Genomic DNA, 23182 nt, shown 5'->3' on the forward strand with positions numbered 1-23182 from the left:
TTGCTATGGAAATTTGAATAAAACGTTCAAAAATCATTCAGACTTCCCTTTCCTTTGGCCTGCTCTATCTAAATTGCTACAAGATTCTCCCCTTGAGGCTGGGGAATAGAAGCAAGACAGAAGGAGCTTTCTCCGTCTCTCCTAGTGAAAATTATTGAAAAGTCCTTGATGTTTCTTAGCATAAAAGTTGATAAAACTTTAGAGAACAGATCATTAAAGGCTACTGCTCTCTAACATTTATTCAGGGCACAAAAGCCACATTAAAATGAGACCAACTGGTGTGAGGGACCAGTGACTGTGTTGCACTGGTCAGTGGCAGTGCAGTGCAGCCGTACTGGGTGCAGTTTCCTGCAGCAAGGTTCCCTTCCAGTCAGAGCTGAATTATCTTGGTGGGATAATTGATGTTACAGCTTCATTTTAACATACGTTAATACGAAAATTGCATCTTAGCATGATATCTTATCTGGTGTTCTAAAACTCTGACGTTGCACGTGTGTTCATGCACGTTAACATAAATCCACCATTAAGATCCATCTGTTTTCCCTCTTTAATGCATACCATATTTATTTATATTCTTTTTCAGCACTGACTCACTTATTAAGGTTATCGAAGTCCAATACACGCGAGATTCTCATGTAGTGACAGCGTATGAAGCTGTCTGCTCTGTTTTACTCTGAGAAATATTATAAAATTGAGAAGCTCTGGCTTTGATTTTGTCTCAGGAGAGTGGAACACGTGTTGAGTCGACTTCCTCCATGGAAGAGCTGGGTGAGGAGGTTAAGTGCATTTTCTTTGTGCAGTACCCATTAAACTTCAATCAGAGATACAGAAAGAAATTTCCTTTAGGCTGATATGGAAACAGGTATTGGTTTGACTTTAATAAAAGTCATAACTGATCTCTGCGAGGTCTCCTGTGAAATGAGCTCGGCAAAATTCAGGCAAGTCTTTGGAGGGCAAAAGAGTCCCTGTTAAACGCTGTGTTATCCCATAATTCCATTATGGAGCAGGATGTCTGATACCTGAAAGGTCTTAACATTGTGATGTTTGTTATTGGAAGAGGGAGAGCCGTTCTTGTATGCAAAAATATTCTATTTATGGAAACAGCCTTCTTCACAAATAAAAATTTAATTTCCCACGGAATGATTTAAAACAACGCTGTGAATTCTCCTGATGCGATTGGTGTCTGTACATTGCTGATGTTCAGTGCTGAGGCCGAATCCCATACGTTATTTAACGAGCACCAAAAAATGAAGAGATGCTCTTTCACTTCTGAAATGGACTCTGGACTGAATCTGGGGGAAGAGTAACGGGTGGAGGGGGTGAGAGCCCCAACCTTGGGAAGCGCTGAAAGACGGTGAAGCCTGGTCTAGTGGTTGGAGACCCTGCCAGTGGCAGGGGGGTTGAAACTAGGAGACCTTTGAGGTCCTTTTTAACCCAGGCCATTCTCTGGTTCTACAATTGCTGCTATGGATTCGCTTTGAAAGGCTGATAAATAATTCTAGAATTGTTGTACAGAATGTTGTCCTTCATTGTGTTGTGCACATCTCAGTTTCTGTTTAGTTCTCCTAGTCAAAGAGCAGCCCTGTGCTCCAGGACAACAGAGATACTTCTCAATGCACGTGAGGACATCTGTTCCATAGCATTTTTCACTGCACCAGTCCTTATTGGATAACATCACGTAGAACTCCGTAAAAGAAAATGAAATTAAACTGGATGTTCAAATTTAAGAAACTACTCCAGTTTTGCATTATGACTTCCAGTTTGCTTTCATCCCATTTGCTTTTTTGCACAGGACCTTTTTTTTTTTGAGTCACTGCCATGGGTGCATTACCAAGCCCACGTTGTAGGATGCAGTCTTCAGAGTGCAGGGACCATTTCAGAATATTAATTTTGCCCTTTAAGTGTGACTTTTGCATTGCACAGCCCCTGTGACACAGCAGCAGCCTTAATGATGTTCAGACTGGTGGATAAATTGGAATCTGAGCTGCTGGATGCCATGTGTTGGGGCTGTGCCCATGGCTCCAGCTCTTGTTGGGTTCTGCAGGTGCTGCACGGTGATGCACTTGGGCATCAGTACTTCGTTAACTTGAGTCCTGCCTTCACAATATAGATGAAGTATCCACTAAATGAAACAAAATAATTAATTACTGAACACAATGACACCATTTAGCCCTAAATTTTTGCAACTAGAAGGATTAACTAAGTATGTAATACATCACGGAATGATTTAACGGAGCATCATAACTCTTTTCTTCTCACCATAAATTGTAACCTGGAATTGTTTTTGTAATGCTAATTGCTTTATCTTCATAAATTCTACAGTCTTACATAATTTAACTAGTATTGTAGCAGGATTTCCCAAGAATAAAAAAAAAAAGAGCAGGTGCCGTCAACGGCAATTTAAATAAGAAAAGACACGTTAAGTGGTTCTTCTTTCACTAGTAATAGAAATTAATTAGCTTTGAGCTGCTTTGGAGGTTTTACATTTTTTGCTGTAGCCTGTTATGTTTTATAATTGTATGGAAAGTAGTTTTGATTTGATCACATTATCTGGTGTGAGGGTTCTGCTGGAAGGCAGAGCTACATACATCAAATGTCAGCCTGGTGCTGCGGAGGCTGCAGAGGATCAAGAGTGTAAATTCAGATCTTCCAAGTCAGGATTTGCAGTGCAGTGACGTTGTGCCACTGCCTGAAATCTGCTGCCCAGTGCTTCCCACAGAACTGGGAGCATTGCAAACCCAAGTACAGCTGTTTGGACTGGCTTGAACCTGCTGTAAACTGGGGAAAATAGAATTCATTTGTTTGATGAAATCAGAGCAAAATTAGAGAGAGCAGCTTCTGAACCCTGCATCTGAAATGTAGGCGCTGTGTCTATGTGTATGCTTGGTTTGTCACTCATACAAATTCTTTGGTCAAAGAGCTCTGCTCTACGTATGCACCGGGTCCAATGGAGCCCAGCGAGTGTGGATTTGTGCAGTAGAATCATAGAACGGCTTGGATTGGAGGGGTCCCCAAGGATCATCGTGCTCCAACCCCCTGCCACAGGCAGGGCCACCAACCTCCAGATCTGGGACTAGAGCAGGCCAGGCTGCCCAGGGCTCCATCCAACCTGGTCTTGAACACCTCCAGGGATGGGGCATCCACAGACTCTCTAGGCAGCCTGTTCAGTAGGAGCTGTGTGTTGTAGCAGTCTGGTCCTGCAGCCTGGCTGCATACAGCTCGCTGGGAGCAAGCTCTGGGTTTGTTTTTCTGCAGAGGAACTGGAGTAGTGCCCTCCAGGACTGCTCACTGGATGAGCTGATGTGCAGTAATGATGCCCAGTGATCTCAGCAGCAGTGAGAGCAGGGCTGGTGTTGGGGAAGTACTGTTTGCTTTCAGTGTGCTGCTGATTTGCTTCTCTTTTAAAAGGAGCACAATTCTGTTTATGTTTTTATTGATATCTGATTATTTCAGGTGTTGTCAGGCTGTTATTTCTTCAGTGTCACATTACTGCTAATCCATATGCTTGACATTGCAGCTGTATTAATAGGATGTGGCCATTAGGAAACACAAGCCAGTTCTGCTCTGTGTCCCTTGTGCCAACCTTACTTCTCATGTGTGAATTACAAGTAATAATTAGCTCCTTAATGTGAATTATTCTTGGAGCTTGGTCTGACTTTGTAATATTCATTTAGATTCTCTTACTACTAGGTAGTTTTTATAAAGAGATAATTGCCAGATCCTGTTCGTATTATTGATGGTTACAGATGAATTTTTTTCTTTACACTGGACGTATAAATTAGGAAAAAAAAAACCACATTTTCAGTTACAATGCAGGTTGCTATTGCTTTTCTGAAGACTCAAATTTTACCTTTACTGTCAAGAGTGAACGATCCGACTGTTCCAAGGTGTGCCAAGACTCGAGCAGCATGAGCTGTGCATGTACTTCCTACGTATATGGAGAATAACATTCAGTGTGCTATCAGGCAGTGTCAGGTCTGTGTCCTGTTTCCAGGTGTGAGGAGGTGTAGCAAGGCTCTCTGCTTTCTGCATCTCAGTTAATGGGATAAGATTCTGAACGTGGCTCAGTGTCAGGTTGGAGGTAACCATGAGCAGCAGAAACTGACGATGAAATTTGCTGTGCTCTGTTGGTTCCTGGAGGGGAATTGTTGGGTGCCACGTTGTTGTCCAAAAGAATCTGAGAGAGCTGAGAAGAACCAGCAGGATTTATTAAAGGGGCTACATGTGAGCTCGTGTGTCAGATGAGCCACTGCGAGGCCAGAAAGGAAGCCAAGAGGTGGGCAAGTAAAGCCTGGAGAAGCAGGTTTCATTCTTCCTTCCAGGGACCATCGTGGAAGAACAGAAGATGGTACCGGACCGTTGTGATGCTGGACGCAGCAGGGAGAGCTTCAGGAGGTGATTCCCCATTCTCTTTGATCTCAGTGCTGGCTGTGCAGCCATGCAGACCCCGCTTACAGGCTGTGGCTGAAACCCTGGGAGCTTCTTTCCACTGAAAGCTCTGGCACCTCCCGAATGTGAGCCTCATAATGCCAGCTATGTCAGAAGAAGGAAAACACTCAGAATAATCCAACAAACAATAAATGGGCAGCAAGCTAGGAAAAAAAAAAATTTGTACGTTCAACATATTTGTGATGATATTTAATTACTGTAATGAGAGCTTGGAAAATCTGAATGCAAGTATGTTTTAATTTGGCATAAGTGAACATTTTTGTTTATGTCGAAAAAGGTTCTCTTGTCTATTGTTGGCTGTGCTGGAAGAAACAAGGGGCCAACCTTTCCTGAAGCAAAGCCTTCGCTCCCTCCCAGCCTGACTTGGAGGCCTCTTAACTCTTCTGCCAGAAGAAATTTCGGCTGACTCATGTCACGACTACAGAAAAGTTGTGAATAGTGTGATGTGGGGGAAATGAGGCGTTCCCAGCCCAGGCACACATCTCAAGATCTTGCAGTGGGTCTGACACAATTCATAAGGGGCCTCTTCAGCAGGGAAAAGTCTAACTTGGCACTAAGCATCCTTTGGTTTCTCTTCTGTACCTTATTTACATGGAATAGAATTTGTTCCTGCACCTGGATGAAGTGCACTTGGCAACCAAAATGGCTTTTGGGCTGTGGGCGGCCTGGCGTGGAGCCTCAGTGCAATCACTGGGGCACAGCACTTGCTGTTCTTCTTTAGGTTAAGCTTAAGAAGAGACAAAGGGAAATACTTGTTGGTTGACCTCTGGCCCCCGTACAAAATATAGAGAGAATAGTGATGAATCTCCAAAGCCTGCTGGCATAGCAAAGTGCTTGGGATTCCACGAGAAAACCATCATGTATTCCCTACATAGTTCATTTTGTTTTCTAAAGTTCGGAAAAACTCGCTTTATTGAAATGCATGTTGTTGCATCGATTTTTCTAAAATACACCTTGTTATCTTTTCTTTGGTAATTGGTGACTGGTAATGACTTTGGCAATTTAACATGTTCTTGCAGACACTTTTCCCATTCCCCCAGATAACTGAAGTCAAGAGAGAGGGCCTGTCTGTCAATTCGTGATGCCTGTCAACTTGCTTGATTGACAGGTTTTGGTCCCACAATAGAGACCATTTCTGCAGCCCCCGTTCTGTTATTTTCTTCTTCCTTAATACTTGTGGGGGATGGTGTTTGCTTTATAATCTGTGTTTAAAATCCAACTTGGAATGAGGCCAGTTTCTAAGAAATTATCACAAAGTCTTGTTAGCTTTGCATCAAGAATATTCTCTGGAGAGTTTCTTAAGCTGTGATTCCACCTTCAGAAATTACCTTTGCTCAAAACCTAAGCTTCAGTCTTCAGCCAGAATCCCCTTCAAAATCCAACAAAGAGGCAGTGTGGTTTGCCCCATATGTTTTGAGACAAGAAAGGTCATTTGTTCATGCTTTATTTATTTGGGATGTTCTTGCTCTTGGGATAACTGGCACAGAAATTTTTACATGTAATGAATGTAGGCAAAATCTGTGAGACTGAGAGTGGGGAAGGAATAATTGTCATGAAGAGGAAGAAGGTGGGATATCAAAAAACGAGGAAAAATTCTAGAGGAAATGTTTAATATTTACTGCCTAATGAGGAAAGTAACCCATAATTGCTTATCCCCAAAATTGGGTGTTTTTACAAGCATCCGAATTACTTTGCATTAATTCACTTAATTGTAAATTAGGGCTGTGCTCTGAGATTGTTGCTTGTATGAATTGTACTTAAAATTTACCGCAGTTCTCTATGATGAAAGGAGAGGAATAAGAATTTGTTCTGTATTTATAAAAAATGGAAAAGTTGCAAACAGTTCAGATTTAATTTGAAAGTTAAATCTTCAAATTCTTCAACTCTTCTTCAGACCCAAAAGGATCTCTGTACTAAAAAGAAGAGACCTCTCTGTAGCTCTGTGCCCACAACATCTGGGTTGGATTATAGAGAATATACAACAGTGACATTTGAGTTTGTTGTTGCACGTATTAAGGAAAAGAATGAACAAATCAGTCCCCAGGTAGAATGCAGTAAGCTGGCGGGGAAAATAAATGGTTGCCATAATCTTGTTTTGTATTTGCTGTCTCCATTGTATCACAGGGACTTTGGCTATCTGCAAAGATTACTGATAGAAAGCAATCCTTATTGCAGGGAAATCGGTACCAATGGAAATAGATTGTGTGTGTGTGGATGTGTGTGAATGTCCTTCTGTTACACACTGGACTTTGAGGTCTTGCCTCTTGTTTTTTCTGCACAGTTTGCTGAGCCTCCCTCATTCTGATGCATGGAGCACTCAGTCATTGAAAGAAATTGCCTTGAATGTTCAGAATCAAACTGCTGGTAGCTGTGCTGCAATGTGCTCACACCCATCCTCTATGGCCGCATGAAGTGGTGGTGGTGGGCAGAGGAAAAGGAGGAACAAGGCAGACAGCAGAGGTACTAGTGTGTATATCAAGGGTGGGGGAACAAGTGTGGGGGAACATAGAAGCTTTGCATTTCTGGGTACTCTTTGCTTGAGTGACTGGGTAATATATTCTGTGCGTCAGGAAAATAGCCCAAGAAATAGTGTTTGGGTGACATGCCCTCTGCATCTTGGGTCTGTTTTGATGGTTACATTTGGGTGCTGTTAATCACGGAATGGGTTGAAAAGGACCTCAAAGATCATCATGTTTCAACCTCCCTGCTATGTGCAGGTCGTCAGCCCCCAGACCAGGCTGCCCAGAGCCACATCCAGCCTGGCCTTGAATGCCTCCAGGGATGGGGCATCCACAACTCCTTGGGCAACCTGTTCCAGTGCCTCACCACCCTCTGGGTGAAAAACTTCCTCCTAATATCCAACCTAAACCTCCCCTGTCTTAGTTTAAAACCATTCCCCCTTGTCCTATCACTATCAACCCATGTAAACTGTCATTCCCCCTTCTGTTAATACACTCCCTTCAGGTATTGGAAGGCCACAATGAGTTCTCCCTTAATCTGATTTTCTAAGAATTATTAAGAGTAGTTCTGGGTAAAAACAAGCTCTTTCTTCGCAGTGCTTTCTGCATTCAGTGGCCACACACAGGCAGTGCGTAGGAGTGGTAGGTCCCATGGAACCAACAGAAATCCATCTCCAATCAGTGCCTGCCAGAGAAAGGCTTTCCTGTCTCTGTGAGCTGCTCAGAATATGCGCTATGTGGAAAACTGTAATTTTCTATGCTTCGGAATAGGGGGCAGTAAGGTCACAATATTCCTTGAATGTTTTTTTTTTTTTTTTCAGTTACTGCTGGAATATACGGTGTTAATACAGTTAATAATGGCCACACCTCTGGCAGCATGGTGAGCAGCTCTGTATGGACGAGGTGTGGAAATGGTCCGCAGTCACCTTCAGTAACACTGCTCTGAAACATGGTGATTCACATCATGGCATTAACATTGGCACTGTTGTTTCCGTCTCTGTCCATATGCACCCCAACCATGTTCCACTCTGCTGTTGAGCTGCACATCTGCAGAAGACTTTGTAGAGTTCTCCTGCAGTGATGTGCAAAGCTGTTGCACTCCGGTTAGAAAGGGGAGTGTGGAAAGGGGACTGTTGAAAGGGTGCAGAATTAGTAGTAAGGAGCAGACACACAGAAAAGAGCTAATGACAGCCTTTATTGGAAATGGTGCCAAGGCTGCAGCAGGTCTGGAGAAGCTGGGAGAAGGAAGAGTGAAAAATAGCTGGTTAGTGGTGAGATGCATCCATGCAGCTGTCTGTCTCTACTCTGAACACAATTAGTGTTCAGCATCTCAGTTCAGAAGGAACAGGGCATCACCGTGCTTAGTGCTGGGGCAGCTGTGTCACATTGCTGTATCTCCTGACAGACCTGCTGGGTTTTGCGTAGGCAACCAGAACCTTCACTGCACGGACAGACCTGAATCTGAGAACCTGCATCTCCTTTCTAAAACAGCTGAAAATTTGAACAACTTTGTAAAAACTCAACATTTTAAGCTACAGCAAATCAATTTTTTTCTACTATTTAGCCTTGACTGAGCAACTGCAATGGCACATAGCAAACCAAACCTCCATTGTACGTTTAGACAAGCTGCTGTGCTGGCGGTGTAGGCTTTGCACACGCTGGGCTTGCCCCAGGTCTCAGTCAGTGTTCATTTCTGCAGGAGGTGTATTTGACCTCCTGGTTGTCACCACGCGGAGTCTGATGGAGGAAGCCCTGATTTTGTAACAATGAATATATTGATAGCTTTATCTCATTTGTTATACTTATCTGTCATGTCTGAGGACACTAATGAGTTGTTTTCAGGGCCTAATGAGAATTGTAATGGCTAATGGATGTTTACAGCATCGCTGCATTTCGCCATGTGATAATGTGAGCACCAACTTCAGTCCCTTCGAATTTATAATTGGCACCATTGGAGTCTTTAATTACATTTCATCAGATGATAAAAATCTCAGAGAAATCAATGAGGAGAAGCTGACGATCATGCTGGAGTGCCCAGTTGCTCTAATGGATGCTTCCAATGGATGCTGCAATCTTCAGCAGTAAATTCCTGTAAAAATCCATTGAGAACAATGTTTAAAATGGACCGTGCTCAAGCCAAGCCTTTTCCTCTTTTCTCCACGTTTCCCACTGATTGAACTGTGTGTTTATCTCTCTCAAACTTTTCACAACCACAGCTTTGGGAAAAAAAATGTTCCAGTGTTTGCGTTCATCTGATTCATGGGATGGACTCATCATTGGGGAACCATTCCAGAGAGGGAACGTGACCCTCCAAAGGAGATTATGGACACAGGAGATCCATCAGAGCGATTCAGTTCACTTTATGGGTTTACTTTGGAAGATTATTTATTAAGGAAAATGTACCAGTAGATTTTTAGAAGCTATGAGGCACTGATTTCCAGTCCCAGTTGGCCTTTGCTTTGGACTTGGCAGTTTATTCTCCTTAGCTCAGATGTGTATATATGTTAATAAGCATCAGAGAGGTTATCCTATTTATTCACTTTATTTTAATTAGATATTTAATTTGAATTTAAATAATGAGTGATCTTTTTTTTTAAATTTGCCAGAAGTTTTTATCAAGCTGCATTTGGATGGAAAATAACATTTGAGATAGAGCAAATTGCCATTACTGTCCCTGTTATTGTGGCTTTTGTGGCAGAGCACGAGACCAAGCCTAAGTCTGTATTTCCTGCTGTTTTTAACTTTAATTAATTACAATTTTTAGTGGAAGGAAGCGTTTGATTTAATTTCAATAGACATGTAGATTTAATCTGGAGAAACTTTTTATTCCTTCTGTTCCTGGTATGTTGTCATCATATCTTTACTGGGTCATAAACGGTAAAGAATGGTGTAGATCACACTCAACAGAAGCAATTGCTTTTGGGGGAACCAGATGAGGTTATTTCCTAAGAGTTCATTTCTGTTCCTTTAGGGATTTCACTAAATTTGTGGCAAAGATTTTCTGAATTGCAATGCTCAGGATAATCTGCATGGCACATGAAATCCATGTAGGTTTTGCAGCCACACGAGCATTTTGCTGACAATGAAGAATAGTTTATAGTTAAATTAAAACGAATTTCTTCCCATTTGGAAGTCAGAACTACCACTTTTATAGCAAAATAGTTGAATTTATGCTGAGTTATCTAAAACACATTATTTTTGCCTGTGGCCTAAAATCACGTTGGCTGATAAGGCAGAAATTTGGGGGGGGGGTGTTGAATGGAGACCACATGAAGTGTTTGAACCACAGCAGTGGACAGGAGGGTGGAAGCCTGGAGGCTGAGCCAGAATCCCTCTTTGCTCCATAAGGAGAGAAGTGTGGTGGGCTCTTGGGCTTGATCTGGATGGGCTTGATCTGGATGGGCTTGATCTGGATGGGCTTGATCTGGATGGGCTTGATCTGGATGGGCTTGATCTGAGGGTGAAGATAAACGTGTGAGCTGGAAGGGATGGAAGTGTCAGCAGAGTGCAGCTGGTGCAGCTGGGAAGCACAGCTCACAGCAGTGCAGTCAAGGAGCTGAGTGGCAAAGGCAGAGTGAGTCGGGAGTTTTGCAGATTGGTGCCTTCTAGATGACTTTTTCAATAGCTGTAACATCTGCTTGTGATTTGGGGCTGCACATTTGCAATATATTGCATTTGAAAGATATTGGCAAACACCATTTCTTGCCTCAGAGAAACTGCGTAAGTTCTGCATGCTTCTTACTCTGGTTTGGACGTTCAGAGTACTAACAATTGTGTTCCATTGCTTTCTTGCTGTACAGCCATCTGATTTCAGAATCCCACTATTGATGGGCTGCTCAGTCACTCCCCCGCACCTTCATTCTTTCATTCCTGCCTTTATTTATGCAAAAAGAACTCATTTCTCTTGCTCGCAGTAATTCAGCACAAACAGCACAATGAGGTGCTGGTGCTGCACTGACCCTTTTTCAGTCCTCTGTTGCATGGATCCTGCTGGCACCTCCAGCACTGCATGGTGAGCCAATGCTCTGCTCTGCACTCTGCTGGGGGATGCACGCAGGGAGCGAAGGCGTCGACAGCTGCAATGCCTCACGTGTCGCTTCTTCATTCTTCATCCCATGTTTTTGAGTGTGCAGATGTTTCCTGGTTAGTTATTATTTAAGTGAGCAGCTTCTCGCTAACATGTTAATTAAAACTCGCTGTCCGGAATCTCTTGGTACAATTTGCAGTGTAATCTGTAGCCTCTAGTGCATCATTGTATCTCTATTAAAAGGAATTCTGTGTAATGATGCTGGGATTTAATTAGTTTCTTTGCTGGTGTTGTAAAACATAGTGATAAATGAGCTAACAGGTCCATGGATCATTATTCTACTAGAGATGAGCTTATTAGCTGATTATGAATCATTAACAAAGTCTACATGGGATTTGCTTATCTAATTCAACACAATTTTGAACATTCAATACTCTACATTCATTTCTTTCAACTAGCAACATTGTATTTAGATTGTAATCTTTGCATCCTTTCTTCTGGACATTTTTTTTTTTTTTTCCCTTAGTATTGAATTCTAATTACATTGCAAGTGCTGCACGAAGGCCTCACGTCCATGCGTGGTGAATGGAAAGCCATTGGAAGGCTTCACACACTGCTGTTTGGCGTGGGCTGTGCTCGTTGTTACCCACCTGGTGCTGCAGGGGAGAAGGAAATGAAGGCTCTTCTTAAATTAGGTTTGTTGTAGCGCAGTGGGAGCATAGAGAAACAAGCTGGCTGTGCACGTGGGGCACAGCAGTACTGCAGAGTTTTCCATTTCAGGTGTGTGGCCATCATGGCATTGATGCTGGTGTCAGAAATAGTGCAAGTTTGGTACAAGAGGAGTAGTGCACTGCATGGAGAATACTTGCTTGAGAGCAAAATATTCATGGATGTGGTGCTGGGAGTTTATCTGCAAATAAGTGGAATTTCAGTTCTACTTCTCTTAGAATATCTGCAGGTGTTTGATAAAGGATTCCAGCCTTGCCCTCACTGCTGCTTGTCTTGAGCTGACCCAGATGTGTTACACAAACCGAGGGGTCTATCTCTGGTTCCCAACCACTTCTGTGTACCCATAGTCCTCTACTGGGATGTTCCTGCCCCTGCCTTGTCCCACGGCTGCAGAGAAATTGGGAAGTGCTTCATCCAAGGGAAGTTTTAGGTTGGATGTCAGGGGGAAGTTCTTTACAGAGAGAGCAGTGAGGTGCTGGAACAGCTGCCCAGAGAGGCTGTGGATGCCCTGTCCATCCCTGGAGGTGTTCAAGGCCAGGTTGGATGGGGCCCTGGGCAGCTGATCTGGAGGTTGGTGGGGTTGTACCTGTGACAGGGGGTTGGAACTTAATGATCCTTGGGGTCCCTTCTGACCCAACCCATTCTATGATCCTATAATCCTGCCTGTCTGAAGTCCCTGTGGCTTGAGTGCCCGAATGTCCCTTTTGGAAGGCAGTCTCTTTTTCTGGATATGCTTTGGCTCTCAGAAATGTGGCTGTCATTGACAGTGACCTCTGTGGAACCTGCCATTGTTACTTCTGTGCAGAAGGCTGTTAATAATTCTTCAGGAAGAATCCTGGCAATAACGTAAAAAGGAGATGAGAGTGATGGTGATAGCAGAGCTGTAGCCATCATCCACCATTCCATAAATACAGAGTTAAGAAATCAGGATGTTCACCCGAAATTGGCAGCCGAAAGTGGGTACAATTTCCTTGCGATTCTGGCAGGATCCCTCTCTGATGAACACACTATTTACAGAGCCATTAGTTCTAATCCTTTTTGATCTTTTGTTTATCGTGTCAGAGTTAAACATTACTTGGTTTGTCCCCGTGGGAGCAAAGAGCGTACTATTTTTGTTTCTGTGCTATTTCCTCTCTCTGAGACAACCTGTTATTTCTCCCTTTGAGAGAGACTTGTAAAATGACAGATGAATTTCCAGCAACAATGACATTTCCTAATAGTAAAGCGGGTTGGTATTGCAAAGATGCTGCCGCAAAGATGAATAGGGGAATCAGAAAGGCGTGGATTAAAACAAAATAGGGTCGTAACGTTGAGAGAAATGCTTAAACTGTTCAGCATCCTCCATGGCCCAGCCAGAAAGCTCGTGGGTGAACACAAGCCTTTATTTTAGCTGCTGCTTACATGAGCAGAGGACCTTTTCATCCTCACGTCATCAATGACGGTGAATTACAGCATTATTAGCTGTATTCAAATCTTGATATAGCTGCACTTTGCCACTGAACACCAGTTTATTAATTTGAAACCACTTAATTTCTGAGTGGAGGTGGTTATAAAATAGCGTAATCTGTTTTATTTGAGATTTTATAAGCAGTAAACTGGGTATAATACCAGCATCAAAACAACAAATTGTATTCTTTTGCCACTGGGATAAACTTCACGCTCTCAAAAGTAGTTGTATTTTTTTAACAAAGCAATTTCATTTTTCTTTTGAGCATGAAGTGTCTAAATCCTGGAATCCTAAGAATCATAGTGAATAATGTGTTCTGTGTCAGTCTCTACACTGTGTTACGATGCACTTGGGAAGGGATGGGGCTGCTTGCCGCGTGGCACACGCTCAGATTTCATAAGCAGTGGGATACAGGCACTGAAATGAATTGAAACAAAGCAGGTTAATTATTCAGGGACCTCAGACTAAAAGAAGTTAAGTCTCAAATAATGCATCGTGGGCTCTCATTATAACCTGAATGTTGCTGAATTACTGCGAGCGTTGCCCCTGCTCTCAGAGCAGCATTTTCTGTCTGATTAGAGGTTTGTTTTCCTTTTCAGTATCTATTTGGCTATTTTCAAAAACAAGGTCCTTTTCAGACACACATTCGTACCTTGATAGGGATAAAGTGGTATTTCTGCTTAATGACCAATGATTTCTGTGATTTCTGGGGTCTGTACAGCTTGCATGAAATGTAGCAAAGCAGCAACGTGCTTTGGAGATCACGATTAATCCCACTCTAAATAGGCAGAATAGCCAATAGCAGAGAGCAATATTCACAAAGCTTCACGTTCTGAAGGTGATGCCCTTCAGCAGAGGACAACGTGTGGTTCTTAGTTCAGCACTTCTGTCAAGTCTGTGGCAGTCATTTGATTTCACTTTTCTACATATGCTTAGGTGTTCAGAAAATTACTATATGTAGAAGAGAAGTCCTGAATGCTATGAGGCTAGGTCAACAACAAGGAGGTGGATTTCCTCATTCTGATTGCTGATGTTTCCTGGGATCTGACTTTATTCTGACTTTGACTTGCTTTGGAGTGAGCATTAACACCCACAACTGTACGTGCCTTTACATGCTCAGTTTCCACTCGAACATCTCATACGTGCTCACAGTTTCTCACGTGCTGCAGGTGGAGCAGCAGAGGCAAAATGTTGGCAATTTCATTCCAAAGGAAGGAGGGAAAGGCAGATTATTTGCTTTCATTTGAATTTTATGAGCAGTCAACACTGTTGGTAGGGTTGGAAGCAAACCCCAGGTGCGATTTGTCCTCCCTAGTGCTTGGAAGTTCCCTGTATCCCTCTGGAATTGTCCTGATCACACGCAAGCAGGCATTTTGGGCTTAGCAGAAGGCAGAAATGTAGGTGTTGGTGATTTAGGGGACAAATTGCGACCAAATCATTGCAAATTCCAAATAAACTCATTGGAATAACATGTGAAAAAGTTTTTGAGCCTCAGATGCTGTGAGCTTCAATATGAGTGATGGGAGTTGAGAGGAACCAAACCCCCGTGTGAACTTCCTGCCTCTCCTGATGCCTCTGTACAAGTATGTAAGAAAGATATGATGGTTCACATTGGGTCCAGACAATCTTGGAGCATTTCATTGCTTTTCATTCATATTCTCCATGTCATGTTTCATATAAGGTGCACAGAGCCATCCTTACCTTAAACCAGAGCCACTTGGGCCACAAGAAATCAGGGAGCAGATCAGCTCCGGGCTTTTATTATTGAGCTATAATGAGATTTCCCCTGGAACTGTGGAATCCTACATATGGGCTTTAATTACCTTCAATAGTTATTTAATGGAGATTTAATAAGACAGTTATTGTATGTTAATTGAATGTCAACAGATTGCTAAGAGGATTTTGCAATTATTGAAGTTTACTAATTATTTGATAAATCAATTTCCCATGTAAATAACTCACATCTATGTAAGCAATAAATATGCTGGTAGATAATGTCTATTGTCATATTGAAATGAGAGACGTGCAGTGCCAGTAGGTTTCCTGCACATGTCCAGTGCAAGTGGGAGGAAAACATTTCAATCCTCCTGGTGAGTGCATCCCTGCAATTAGCACCAAAGCTCTGGGCTGCTATAGATGAAGATATGTCCTGCAGGAACTGCTGGGACTTGTCAGCTCCTTCTCTTCCTTTTGGAACAAAGATCACATCCTGATATGCATTTTTGTCCTTTGTGTCGAGACAGAACACTTTAGTTTTGTTTTTGTAAACACTTCTGGCTTGCACTGTGCATTCAGCACCACACAAATGCAGCAGAACATTCCCTGTATTACCAGTTATTAATCAGTACTTGGTGTATTAATGAGGAAAGTAATCACAATCAGCTCTGATTTATGCAAATTAAATACAGCCTTCAGACTCCTGGTCACTTGCCAGGGCAGCATGCAGGTGAGGAAGGCACAGAGAATGGGAGAACACCTCCAGAAAGGTATTTCTCTGCAGAAGGTCCTTACTGCTACATAAGTACTGTAGAGTTCTATGAGCTTCCCACTGAGTCTAACTCAGCAATCAGAATACACCTGATATGCAGCTCTTACAGGTGGGTCAATCACCTGAGAGCCACAATAATTGTGCCGGGACACAGACATTGGGATGATGGCATCCTGGGTGGGAAGGTGAGTGGTCTGGCAATGAGTCTCGCTGGATCTGGAAATATTTAGTGACTCTTTGGGAAAGGGCTATGCTGGTAATGTTAAGGTTTTGTTTTGTAATGCTTTTTGTGATGCATTCAAAGGTTCAGTGTTGGGTGTAGGTGGCTCAGGACTTACAAGTTGGAATGGTTGATTTGCTTTTAATTTCTGCAGATAAGCAGTGAGCCTGCAGAGGATGCAGGCAGAGAAGCCGCAGAGACTTGAAAGGACCTGGAACGTAGTTCAGCTCAGAAAATACTAACAAATACTGAATGGCTTAATTGAGTTAGGGGCCAGAACCTGGAATTTTGCCCTTTGCTGGGTGGGACAGAGCCTCTTGAAGTTGGTACAACTGGAGCTGATTTTTTTTTCCTCCTTTTCTAGTTACTTGCTGAATAAAACATTAATTATGGACTCATTTTTCAGAAAACTCCCTATGTGATATGAGGGAGCTCACGATTTCTGAAACAAAATAGAAATTAGATGGGATAGAAATATGTAAACAACATGGGAGCTGAGTACCTGGGCACAGTGAATGAAAGACAATCAATCATAATTCTGTATTTTGCTTTAAGGCTTGTGACACGAGTGTTTTAACTCATGTGCATGCTTTACCTTCTGCTCCTCTAAAAATACTTTAGAGTCTATGTCTGTTCAGTTCCATTGCAGAACTGAGGCTTTACATCCACAAATGCTTATGTACACGTTTATTCAGAAAGTCTGCCTTCTAGCAGCCTCTCTGTGAAGAGTTTATACCCCACTAAAATATTATTCACAGTTCTAAGGGAGAACATAGGGAAAATGCCCACGTTAGATCAAGATGCCTGCAGATGCAATGGTAAATTTGTTTGAAAGCACAGCACGGTGCTGGGCAGGTGCTGCACAGTTTCTGTCAGTGCTTCCTTCTCATCCTTTACTGCTTGCTCCAGTGTCATCTCTATTGTTCACCATGCAGGCATTCTGTAGGCTGAAAACAAAACAGCCGAATCAAGAACCTTAGGCTAAAGCGAGAGGATGAATTCCAGCTCCTCCATCCCAGCCAGCCCCCAGTGATTGGTGAACCGACTCTTTGATTCTGCTATATCATAGCTTTCTTTTCTTTTGACTGGGCCATTGTCATATTGCTGTTGACCTCTAACCCCACATATACAAACCTGAACTCTGGATTAGGCTTCCCAGGGAATAAACTATGGGCAATGTTGAACTACTAGCTAGAATGAGGGGGAAATGGTTCATGCTGCCATAGTAACGTGACCTTGTACTGTCTGTCTGGAACAAAGACGGTTTTCTTGTCCTTTTTTCTGCCCCTGTGAGTGCTGAAGACCCCTGCTGTTACTCCACTTAGGGAGGGGGTGAGCGCTGCGCACCACGCAGTGAAATAAGAGCTTGCTCTCCCCTCTTTAAAGTAGGGCACTCATTTAGAAAACGGGGAAATCGGGTGGCCAGAACAAAACAAAAGAAAAAGAAAACAACAACCAAACAAAAACAAGAGGTGGAGACATCTAGGTCAATAATTCGAGTTTGAATTTTGTGAATTTCACATCACCGTCTCATCATGTGTAGATACTGCAGCTCTTAATTGCTTGTATTTATTCCTCCTCCAGCTCTTCCCACGTTATCTTAGAGAAATGCTGGATAAAGGGATGCAACTCTGAGAAGAAATGTGGTGGTCTGGATTCTCTTCCAGCTGCTGCCACTGCCCTGCCACGTGGCAACAGACATTTTTCTTCTCTCCTACAAAACACCATTGTTTGGGCATGGGAGTGCTGCTTGTCTGATGGTCTGGAATGTGCACGTGAAAAACATCAGTGAATTCGATGGGATGTTGTTAAGTTCTGCATCAGAGGCTTCTGGATGGTGTTACTGCTGGTCATGTGGTTGTTTCCTTTCTTTGGGGATAAAGCACAGATTGGTGTAAGGTTTAAGGAAATATCTAAAACATGAAGGTTGACATGTTCATCTCTGTTCTGATGCTGGATGAGGCATTTTAGGGGATAGAGTTTAAGGGCAGACCAGAGAAGCCAGGGAACGTGACTGAATGGACTGTGAAAGCTGGCAGAAGTTCTGCCTTTGGCTTCAAGATTCCTCTGAGCCGTTCCTGAAACCATTCCTTTCACCTTCCAAGTTACCTATGGTATAGAGAAGTGAAATAACCACAAGGGATTGCAAACAAACAGACCTTATGAGACTGAGTAGGCATTAAATAGCAAACACAATTCAGTGTAAATGAATGTGAAGTGACTCATAAGAGGGAAAAAAATTAAAAATGTCTTAGTGCCACATATAAAACATTGTACTTCCAACTGCTTGCTGTTGCTGAGGGTTGAGATGTTGAAGCTATCACAGATACATCTGTGAAAATGTCAAACTGGCACTCAATAGTAGCCAAAAAAGGAATCCAAATACTAGAACTGATGGGAAAGGAATAGGAAGCAAAGTGGAAATGTGGTGTTGTGACAGTGTGCAAGTCTGAGGCCTCCTGCACAGAAAATACCATGCAGCTCTGCTATCTGAAAAGGACATAACGGAACTGGAAACAAACCAGCAAATGACACCAGCAATAGATAAAAGCATGGCACTGTTTCTATATGAGAAATGACAGTAAGTTAAGACTTAGAGCCTGGAAAAGACAAACGGGCAAATACATGATAGAACGACACAGATAACATTAAAAAAAAACACAAAAGAAAAGAAAAGAAAGAAAATTAGTGAGTATTGTTTCTTTTAGTGTACAATCTGGAGGCCATCAAACAAAGCTGTTATTTCCCAAGCTGTTATTTCCCATATACAAAATTAACAGAAGGAGGTGGCTGTAGAACTTCTTACATCAGGACATGCAATCTTGGCCTCAAAAAGTCCCCGGGCTACAAAGTACTGGAAGGTAGGGAAAGAATCTGTGGAAAAGAATGAAATATCATTATGCACTTTACCTGTTTTTAGGCTGCACCTGAGACGTAAGTTATTGACTCCTGCTGAGGATGGGCTGTTAGGCTAGTTGGGTCTTCATCTGGAAGGTGCTACAGAGTTCCTTCTGGTTCAGAAGGAACTATTGGAATTTAGGAAGTGCAGTGCAGGTTCCTAGAACCATAGAATTGCTCAGGTTGGAAAAAACCTTAAAGATCATCAAGTCCCAAGCTCTGTGTGGCTCCAATGCCAGGTGTAACCCCTGCAGTGCAGTGGCAAGTTGTTGCCATCTCTGGCAGTGGTTCCTTGGTCTAGAGGCAGGGATCAGCAGGTAGAAACCAGTAATGCCTGCTTCAGCATATGGCAATGTGTCTAATTGATTGTTATGCACTTAATTTGCATATGTCATTTCATGAGGGGAAGGGTCAGGGGAGGAGGGCTGAGTTATGTGTTTTGTATCAGTGATTATTAAATACTCTTCTATCACCAAATCAGGGCTTTTCTGGTAATGCAAGAAGCCTTTATGATTGCCGTCCAGGCAGCTTTTCCTTTAAGTCTCTGAAAGTAAACCTTAAAAATAGCAACACAAGTAAAATAGATGCTAGCAAGGGCCAGGCAGTGTTGCACGAGCACTGGTACAGCTGTAGGCAGGCTTCCACTTGAGTGTCCCATGTCCTTGGCTGGATCCCCACCCCAGCCATGCGTTGGTCCTAGAGCAGCACAGCTGGCCATGCTGCCTCAGATCAGCTGGTGAGAGCAGAGAGCCCACTGCCATCTCTGTGTGCCAAACCGTCCTGCAGAGTAAGGAATTGCTACCGAAGGAGGTGCTGCTTTAGAGAGCACAAAGCCTTTTGATCAGGAGAAAAACTCACTGGAATTCTGTAAAAACTCTTGTAACAGAGTGTGTGGGAATTCATTGATTCTCTGTGGACTTGAACAGCTTTTCACATAAAGAAATGTGTGCAAAATGATCAGGTCCCTGGTCTTTTTCTTTCTTAATTCTTGCACAATAAGAGCGCCTCTGTTTCTCTCTAAATTGTACATGGCAAATCCCATCTTAGGCACTTTGCAAGCCATATGTGAGCCAGAACCAAACTTGTTACATATATCCAGAAATCCTGGTAGATCCTCCTGTTTCTTACGAAACTCTTAGAATTTTTTATTATTTCACAATTATTCTGTCTTCACATATTGCTTATTTTATTCTGCAAGACAAACCTCAGAAATACACCCCTCCCTTCTCCTTTATGTGTGGGCCTGCAACGTTGAAGTTGCATCAAACTGGCAGCAGTCAGGATGTGCAAATTTAAAGATTTTGCTGTGCTCTGCTATCTTCTCGGCTTTTGGTGGTCCATGGGTGCAAAGAAGAGCAGAGATGGATGACTGATTTGCACCAAGATCTGACTTGGGGACAAAAGGAGGGCAGCCCTTCTAGGGACTCTCCAAATGCCCATCTTCCATCTCCATCCCATCTTTTGTTCTGTCGCTCAGAGAAATTTTGTCACTCCCCATTCCTCTTGAAAGCGTGCAGTAAGATGGAGAATTGCATTCTTTGCCATCCTACAGCATTAGAAAGTCTCCTCTGGGGTTCTAGAAGAGCAGCTTCAAATTATCCTCTCATTAGTGGTGATACATCCCTTTTGAACACCGTGCCATTCCATCGTACCGTTCAGTATTGAACATTAGGAGATAACTGCCTTCACAACATATGTCATTACTCATTAAGGGACCCTTTCCGGATTATGGCTGAGGTTTAATGTCTTGTTAAAGGCGTTTAACGCTTACAGTTTTGCTTTTAATTTAGGAAGTAGCATGATCAAAGTGTACCCTGAGAATTTCTCCCCGATTTTGTGAAATTTGCAGGTTGTCCTGTTCGGAGGAGGTGATCCTTAAGTTGAATTGCAGCCCTCCAAGGCATGTTTGGATGTCAAGCACTGCCATGATCTGACATGTTAATGGCTTTGAGGAAACAATGTGTTTCAGAGGTAATTGCAGAAGCAATGAGTTCTCAGCAATATTTTACTAAAAGAAATGTGTTGCTTCTCCACTGTGAAGACTGGAACAATGACACTGAGCAACCAAGAGATACAAATCTCTGCTTGCCTCTTAATGGTCATTAAATTCTTCTAATAGACTGGAGAAGGACCTCTATCTCATCTGTTATTAGGAGCTGAGCACAGCATTAGAATCAGCCGTGTTGCTGTTACTGTAAATAGACTTCAAAATGTATTTTATTAAAACAAGAAGTACTTTAAAACTCACAGCATAAGACTAAAATGAGATCCCTAAATGAAAACCCCACTATTTGTCTCTTCCATCAAGAGTCAAGCTTGTTCTCACTAACTCAGCTCAGCCAGGGCAAGGATTCACAGCAATCCTGTTTGCCACATGTTCAGTGCTTGTCTTTCAGTTAGCATGCAGAAGGGAGGATGAAGAAGAGGGGAGGTAAAAGAGAACAGGCTAGTTAGTGTGAAGGGAAGATGATTAATAGACAGATTCTCTAGACTTGCCTATTTGAAAAGTTTCAATGTGTCTTTGGAAAGCACTTTTGAAAAGAAAAAAAAAAGTTGATTATGCAGAGATTTTATGTGGGCACAGTTTGCAGGGACCTTCTTAAGCTGTTAGATGTAGCCCTTGATTCTGTGCATTTTATTCAGTGCTCTTTCTACATCTTATTTAACAGTCACAATGAGTTTCTAGGCAAAATACATTCCTCGTGCCTGATACTCAGCCACAGAGGCTACAGGTTGGAGAAGACTCCCACCTGATGACCCAAGGTTACCTTCAGAAAGTTCAGAGCCTAATGATGTGTTTAAGACTGTGGCCTAGACCTCTAATATCCCCGGAAAAGTGGAGGGTATTTCTTTCCTCTCCTGTGTGGCCTTCAGTTTTGCAATAGGATAGAAAGCCTGGCAAAGCTGTTCTGGATGGGTAATATCCTTGGCATGATGACAAGACAACAGTTACTAGTCTTGTGTAGGCATAAGAGCTTATTAAAAGACATTTTGAATACGAGTCAATAATAAAATCAACAATAGTGATTATAACTAATGAAATCTATTGTCAGTAACAGGGGGCTGTCCAGTGGTGCCTTCCTGGCTCGGGAAGGGACCTCTCTCTGCAGTGTGGAACTTTAGGTACACTGTAGATTGCAAACCTGCGTGTGTCAGATGTAATCTGTCATTAAAAGCATAGGGCACTGAAATAGACAGGTATGGGATTCCTTCTGTCCTAAACATTATTTTAACAGCAAATGGAAAAACATAGATCTTTTGAGATGACAGCAAGAGTGTAAAGTCTTGTGCTGGGTGGATCAGTGAGTGGGTTTTGATACGCTACTGAGGGATGTGACTTCATCTAGGTTGGAAAAAAAGGCCATGGGGAATAACCCCAAAGATAAGTATGAATGTGTGGTTCTTGAAATGGAAAGCAAAGGAAAGCTTTCAGTAATTCCATGCTGTACTGAGGTAGGCAGAGAGCAATCTCATCAAGGATCGGTTGTTGAATAAGGTTTTACATCCTTATACAAGGGATGTAGTTCTAACTCATGCAAGCCAGTCGCCAAATATGTGAACCACAGGGCTGCATAATAAGCTTTTAATGTCTATAAGACCAGGATTAGCTATTAAACATTCCTTCCACTCTGAGAAGCAGTGCAGTCTTCCCAGTGTCAAAGTAAACAGTATCTGCACATGGGCTCATCTGCGGGTGGTATTTTATTATGTGATGTTCAACACGCTTTTGTACAATGTCGGCTGCTGCACCATGGTTGTCAAGCACCTGTGTGTCAATACATGTTCGGTGAGTGAAAGGTTTCTGAGCCGTTTATGGAAATGGTCAGAAGGAAGGAAAGGCAGCATGTGCTCTGTGCTGCCAGGTGAGATTGTTCAGGTGAGACAAATCAGCATCAGAGGAGTGAGGACTGTGATGCTCTGGCATTGCATGAAGATGTAATTCCCCTTCTCTCCCAAGATCACCTCCGAGGGCTTCCCTTGGTTTCCTACCTGACAATGCAAACCTGACTCCATTCACTTCCTGGCTGCTGGCAAAGGAGTAATGAGATTGGCTTCAGTACTCTGTCTTTGCCATCTGAATTGTTTCAAGATTATGTCCTTTCTCTGGAGCTTCTTTGCTTGCCTACAGGAATGCTCATTATCTGTATTGCCAGAGAATGTGGGTATCTTTGCTGTCTTACAGGTTCCTAGACTTACTGCATCCTAAAATCAGTTTGTCAGGGGATTCGTATAGTCTCAGAGCCACGTCCTTCTGCTGAACCCTTCCTGACTCAAATTCTGAGATCCGCTACCTCTGTTCTCAAGCCCTTTGCTTCACGGTGACCAAATGTTATGCTGTTAATGCTACAGCAACCAGTATTGCCTCATTCTGTCTGCTTTTGACATTGCTGGTCCTCTGCTGAGCTCTCTTGCAGTGTTGGTCAAATTTACTATTAATGTCTAAAATCTCACCTCTTAGTTCATT

This window comes from Meleagris gallopavo, chromosome 25 (genome assembly GCF_000146605.3).
Source record: "Meleagris gallopavo isolate NT-WF06-2002-E0010 breed Aviagen turkey brand Nicholas breeding stock chromosome 25, Turkey_5.1, whole genome shotgun sequence".
NCBI lineage: Eukaryota > Metazoa > Chordata > Aves > Galliformes > Phasianidae > Meleagris > Meleagris gallopavo.